This window comes from Anabas testudineus, chromosome 14 (assembly GCF_900324465.2).
Source record: "Anabas testudineus chromosome 14, fAnaTes1.2, whole genome shotgun sequence".
Lineage (NCBI taxonomy): Eukaryota > Metazoa > Chordata > Actinopteri > Anabantiformes > Anabantidae > Anabas > Anabas testudineus.
The window spans coordinates 11,000,098-11,007,097 of NC_046623.1; positions in this window are offsets into that span (position 1 = coordinate 11,000,098).

The following is a 7,000-nucleotide window of genomic DNA, read 5'->3' on the forward strand; positions in this document are numbered from 1 at the left end:
ATTACAACACTTCTTTAACAGTCACAACATAAAGAATATCTTTCAAATTGAGAAATAGTTGACATGAAGAAATAAGAAATGTGAAAGGAGAGAGGAACAGGATGACAAACAGGAAATCGAGCATGCAGAGAGGCTGTCACAAACACATACACACACTCAAAACTGACAGGCAAGAGATGCAAAGGCAGGTGAAACATACACCAAGGTTGTCAGGTACTGTAAGTGCAAAGTCAATGGACAAAGAAGCACGGGAGCAAAGGTGATGAGACAGCTTCGAAGTTGAGGTGACAGGCAGAATGAGCAGGCAAATAGGCAAGAGAGGAAACAGATGAGTACAAGTGAAGCAACAGTGAAACACACAGAGGATGCATCAGTCTAGCTGACACACAAATGCATGATGTGGGAAGCAAAGCGGGGCTGACCTGTATAGCCAGGGAGACAGGCTCCACCTCTGATGTTGTGGTGTTGGGGTGAGGTGTCTCGCTACGGGGTGCTTCTCATCCACCGCTGAGGTGGAGTGTTAACACTAACTTCAATGCAGCCAAAAACCACTGCGGCCGGCTCTCGGCTCCTTGGTGCAGCTCTGGCAGGAGCCTTCAAAGACTGCTCCCGTAGCCAGATTCCAGTGATGTGTCCGCCTGATATTCAAATGTATGTTTGATTTTTCTCTAAGGCTCTGAAAAATGAAACAACAAAAAAACATATTGCCACGGGTATCGAAATATTTCAGATATCTCAGTTCCGATTTGTACACTTATTTTAACGGTCGTGACATTAGAAAAAAGATATTCTCCATGATCTCAGCAGTAGGATGGTAATGAACTGACCAGATGGCTTAAAATGATGATTACTGAATATGGGACCATGTAGTCTAAGATTGGCTCTGTAACCATTACATCAGTGCTGCAAGACTTCTGATAACCCTCACGGCTGCTTAGCAATGTAGATTTGTAAGAAGTTTCTCGTCACCTGGGACGTTCTGACCCGACTAACCTTGCCTCTGTATCCTCCTCACCAAATATGATCTACACCCTCAAAGTTAAATTTATCTTATCTTTGTGATAACACGTTTGTTCCTAGAAACGTGCACAACCAGCTGAAGCATCAATGAGATCCTATAGAAAGGCAGAGCAAGTCATAATAGTGAGTTTCTGGGTCAGTTTCAGCGGATTGCATTGATTTCTGGCCTGCAACACTGCTCTGATCAGCCAGGCACAGCTGTTCACTGAAATTCAAGCACACAAAGTTGGTTATAGGATAAGTGGGAACAAATGCCAATTTTCCAGACACATGTTGGTGCTCATCAGAGAAGAAACTCTAATGTAACTAAAAGGAAATGTAACCGCGGCTGTGTCTCCAATAGCAAAAAAGTGAATATTTAAAAACTGTTAATTGAAAACTGAATTTAAAAATTACATCTGTGACCTTGATTAGACAGAAGTTGGGCTACAAAAATGTACACACGAGCTCTGTTGAAATATTGTGCTTTAGTTAAATGCAATTAGTTTAAATTATTCCTACTCTGCTATTTTGTTCCATTTTGAGACACTATATTTCTCACACCTGGACCTTGAGCATGATTAATTAGAATGAATAAAATTGGGAGTAGAAGAAGAAGGGTGAGGAATGCAGTCATGCATGGGCTGTTTTCTGACAGGAAAATACCATAAGCCACAGGGACAGAGGCCATGACGGGGAGTTTTTGTGATAAAGAGGTGTCTGAAATCTAATATCAGAAAGATTTATTTATTTTGCAACTACGGGAGGGAGAGAAGATGGCTTTAGAAAAATGTTGTTTCTTTTTAAACCGTGCTGAGATTTCAAGGCCAGAGACTTTGGAAAACACAAAAGTAGAAGAAAAAAAGAGCTCTTTATTTATATTTTTTTCATTATCAAACCTCAAAACAAATAATTTCTTTTTTTCAATAGAGCGAGAAGGAGGAGGAGGGAGGGGGTAGTTGATTTTTCTTTTTTCTCTGTTTTTTCCTCCTCTCTTTTCTCCTTATTTTTCAACAGATGTAAAAATGATTGAAATCCCAGCAGGCCTCATTACTGCAGTCCTCCAGAGAGCCATGGAAGGGCTTAAGGTCTTCAAGTAACGATTGAAACATGATTTGTATTAAAGCCAACGATATTCCTCGCCAGAGCATCAAATTAGTGAGAACCGCTGGTGAAGAAAGGAAGAGATATCACCAAAATGTAATTGTCTCCGACGCTCTGAGCCATGGATAACATTACGAGCTGAGACCTGAGCTGAGGAAAGCTCTCAAGGAAAGTTTACTTACTGACAGTACTGTTGTAGTTTACTGCTGTAATATTCAATAAAAGTCATCTAACTAGGACAAAATTTAAGATTGGCCAGTGTGAAGGTATGAATCCCTCTGCCTTCAGCACAATAATTCAGCATCATATCTATTTATATATTGTCTTTTCTGCACGTGTCACAGTTTAAGACATGAATTGAAGCTGATAAAAGAAGGTTATTGTCTGTGGCTGAGCAGAGTGAATGAGCCTTGAGTCTTGAGTCTTGAGTCTTTGATGCCTGGGATCCCAGTCCCAGAGGAAACCCTACTATAGCATCTATGTTTGAATAATCAAGGCTTTATTTTTCCTGTTTGTTAATGGATAGGGTTTAACCTTACAAATCCCAGCCCTTTGTTCAAGAGAACATTATTTTCCGAAGCCTCTCATCTGTGAGATGTCTCTGCAGATTATTTATTTTGGAAAAACACTTATTACCTCAAGGTCATCGTTTAACATCTCTTACAAACACTTGGATGTTTTGTCTTCTTAACTTTTTTGGCTTATTTGATTTGTTTTTCCATCTAATATCCATGCGTGCGACACCACTCCAGCTTTTTCTCTTGTATCAGAATATGTGGTTATATTTCAAATTAATATTAAATGACAAATTGATTGAACAAAATTAATTGATGTAACAAACCCAAGGCAGAGACAACGGGAGCCTGACCCTCGCCAAGGCCTGCTTAGGGCAAACCTCCTCCCTGCCCGTGTGTGTTTACACTCCCCACATCCTCAAGCCCGTATCAAATCCTCCAGATTTTCACACCCCGCTGTAAGCCCTCATCTGCCTGCACCTCCCCTGCTTCTGTCCGTTTCTGTCTCTGTTTCAGTCTTCATCAGCAATATCTACTTTTTCCTTCAACTCCCATAAAACTCATGGGACTTATGCCTGTGGCAGCAGGCATTTAAAAGATTGGTCATTAAAAGTGAAATGAATTTCAAAATATTTAAAAACATTGATATGAAATTGCATTATTTTTATGGTATTTCATGACATGAGCTCGACTCTTATTTACTTAGTACTTACTCCACCCTCCCCTTTTTCTTACTCATTTCCCTTCCTCTTTCTATTTATCCCTTTCTTTTTCTCCGTTTCTCCAGAGTTTGGACCTGAGGCTGGGCAAAGAGTCCAGAGAGCATATAATAGACGGATGAGAGAAATAATGGAAAGAAAGAAAAGAAACATAACACACATGTCACTCACTCTTCTTCTCCTTTCCCTGCTCCTCACGTCTCTTTTCTCTCCCTGTTTGTCTGTGTGAATGAAAAGCTTTGAAGGGGAGAAGAGGAGTTCGTATTGATTGGCCCTCTGAAAGATGCAACCCGCGCAGCCAGATCCCAATGCGGCGCATTGTGAACGCACCTCCCACCTCTATCACACTGGCAAATCGATAACTCCCTGCTTGGTGCAGGCTGGGAGTGAATTCGGCGTGGAGGGCTTGAGGAGGAAGACAAGGAGGAGGAGGAAGAGGAGGAGGGTGAGGAAGGTTTCTACCAGCTCTACCGAGGAAGGAGAAGTGATGAGCAGAATGACTAAGTGAGTGATTGACAGGCTGACATAAAAAAAAGTGCCTGACATGATTAAACAATGTCTGAAAGTTTCTGTTTGGACTATATTGAAAAAGGCTGGAGGATAACTTGTCAGGCATCTTCTTTTACTGCTTAATGAAAATGAGTGAAATCGGCTCTAAGAGCACTTTGCCATCTCTAAAAAAAGATGTAAAAAATATCTTGGGCCACGAGGCAGCATCTTCAAGTCAACTCTAACAAACAGCTTTCAGCCATTTGTAAAATATAGTTTATTGTTCACAGAAACAGTGTCAAGGTGTGCACCAGCAAGGCGAGATTCTCAAAAATGGATGTGCTGACGACTACACACCTGAGATGGTATAGCTCTGTGTTCCTCGTCCAAACTACAAAACAGTGCTGCGGCAACATCTTCGAATGACTACACTACGAAGAGGGAGAAAAAGTTTTGGTTGTGGAAAATACATGCTCACAATACTGATTTGACTGTCTTAAACCAAAAGAAAGAAAACATTGGTGTAGTTTGGCAGATAATATAAGAATAATGTTTTTCAAGGTTATTGCGGTATCTCCAAATATTCAGAGGCAGTGGTGAAATATTTTGTTGTCAGCCTTGTTTCCCAAAGGCACATTAAGGCTAAGATGATCACAACATCTATTTTATAAATCTTCTGAAACTTAAAACTACCTGTTTAGATTTCTTGGAAAAGCAACTTTATGTTATATTCAATGCTACTCACCAAAATGTAATGTGCAGTCTGTCCAAATATGTTAATTTTTCCTTTCCTAATACAACTTTTACAGAGCCTGATTTTTGAATAGGTTGAATCCAGTCGTCTCTTAAAAATGACAGTTACAAATAACTCTACCTTTCTCCCGTTCGTATAGAACAACACAGTTGATTAAAAAGAGTAAGGTAAGAGTAAGTGACTCGAGTTCGCAGTAAAACACTACATCGCAATGTAGGTCTACTTGTGGTTCCTTGAGTTTCCAAATGTAGGATGAGAAGCAGAGTCTCTAGCTATCAAGTTCCTCTCTAGTGAAATTTTGATTTTGTTCCGAAACCCAACCTCCTAATTATTTTTGCCATTGTCGTGGGAATGTGAGAAATGTACTGCCATAATGACCAAGGGTTGAAAAAGAGTGCTGCATGAAAAATGCCATAGGTAACATGATGTTGACTCTATGCTGTAAATAAAGGAATAAATATCATAAATTACATTACATCTAGATCAGATGAAAAGTATTTTATGAACAATGTCTTAGAAATTTCAAAGAGTATTATCTGTGCACATCTCAAAGATTAACTCCTCATTTCATCATTCTTTTTCTTTTTTTCTTTCTTCATAATTAATGATGACAAGTGCAGCATCTTGGAATCAACTGCTTACATGTGAAACTGAGGCAGGGAGAGTGAGAACACAGACTGCTGCTGAGGCCGAAGAGCAGTCTGACCCTGCAGGTTGGTGGATTACGACTTCATCCAGTGCTAATGAGAGCGGCTCAGCGCTGAATCCCTTCCCCAAATCAATAAAGAAAGCTAATAAGAGCTGGCCAGTTACCGGCTTAGCCAGAGATCACAGCAGGCAGAGTGAGGGTGTGCTTTCAGAACAACAGGCCCAGGCTCGTGGACATTATATGAGACAAGAAAGAAGGGAATGCATTTGAGGAGTGTATCTATGTGTGGGGATGAAAGGCTGTGCTTTAATGGTATGCCACACATTTAAAGAATAATAGAATCACACACATTAAAATGTACAAGCTGCTTTTTAGTACATAATGTTTCATTGAAAAGAAACCTTTTGACTTATACAAAGAAGCTGATGCTGGCTATTCAGATGTCCACTGATAGTTGGACATGCCAACACAAACAACGTGACATCTCAGCATTTCTGCAACAGACAGAGACACACAGTCATCACTAAGTCTGACAACAAGCGACAGTAAGAGGAGAGAGGGAGAGAGGAGACGCTTGGATTTTTCAGCAAACATCTATGTCTTTGTTGTCCATTACTGATAGATGTGTCAATCCACCCGAAAACCCCAGGCTCTCATGGGGGTGAGGGTGTGCGTTGATGGTGCCTTGATCAAGCCTTAATCCAGGGAGTAACACCCCCTTCACACCAACACACACACACACACACACACACACATACACACACACACTCACACACAAACATGTCCCACTTTGGCCTGATCTATGCAAACACTATCTCTGCATGGTAAACAGCCTCCTCCCTACTCATGATGGAGAGAAATGAGAGGAAAGTGAGGGAATGACAGACACAGGAAGAGAGCGAGGAATACAGACTAGACCGAATGAATGGAGCACGGTTAGTGGAAAAGTGCTGCCTGAACATATCCAGCTAAAATTCATCAGTAAAACTGCTCATGTAATCCAAATCTTGGCTTTAGATAGATTAAATTAATACTGTCAACACTGGCTCATAGCCTGTTACTTACTATTAATATGACAAAATGTTTAATTAACATACACAAAGTTGAAAAAATGTTGACACTACAACATTATTCAACTTTTTTATAGTTATGTTTACATGCTCTATGGACTTAAGGTTAATTTTAGGGACTGGGTCTAGTTTTATATATAAAAAAAAGTTTATATTTGACCAAAACCATGATCTTTTCCTAACCTAAATCAAAGGAAAACCTAACCACAGATGGGAAACTGATCTCTGGTGTGTGCTCCTCTGTTGCCACCGACACAGGAGGATGCCACCACTTTCTCTCTTCCCTGCTTGAAACCAAACATCAACCAAGTGTTGCAGCTCTGTCTGACATATTTGCAAGGAGAAATACATGGAACTGAGTTTTGCCTAAAAGGCATTACAGATCAGCCTATGGAAGAGCAGGGAGCAAAACAACAGAGTGTAGGGAATGTAAAGGAGAGCACAATGAAGAAAAGAGAGGGACAAAGAGAGAGATGGATATGGAGAAATTGGGGAGAAAGAGAAAGAGCAAACGAACCGACCAGGCATGGGGTTAAAATTCTTTCAGATCAGGTACACATAATAGGCCTCATTAATATTCATAGTTTCCTCAGGTACAGTGAAGGTTAAATTTTACTTACTTTTCAACTCTCATTACTAATACATGACGGCAATAAGAATATTCAAAGCGGATGGGTGACCAAAGGTTGATGAGAACCTTA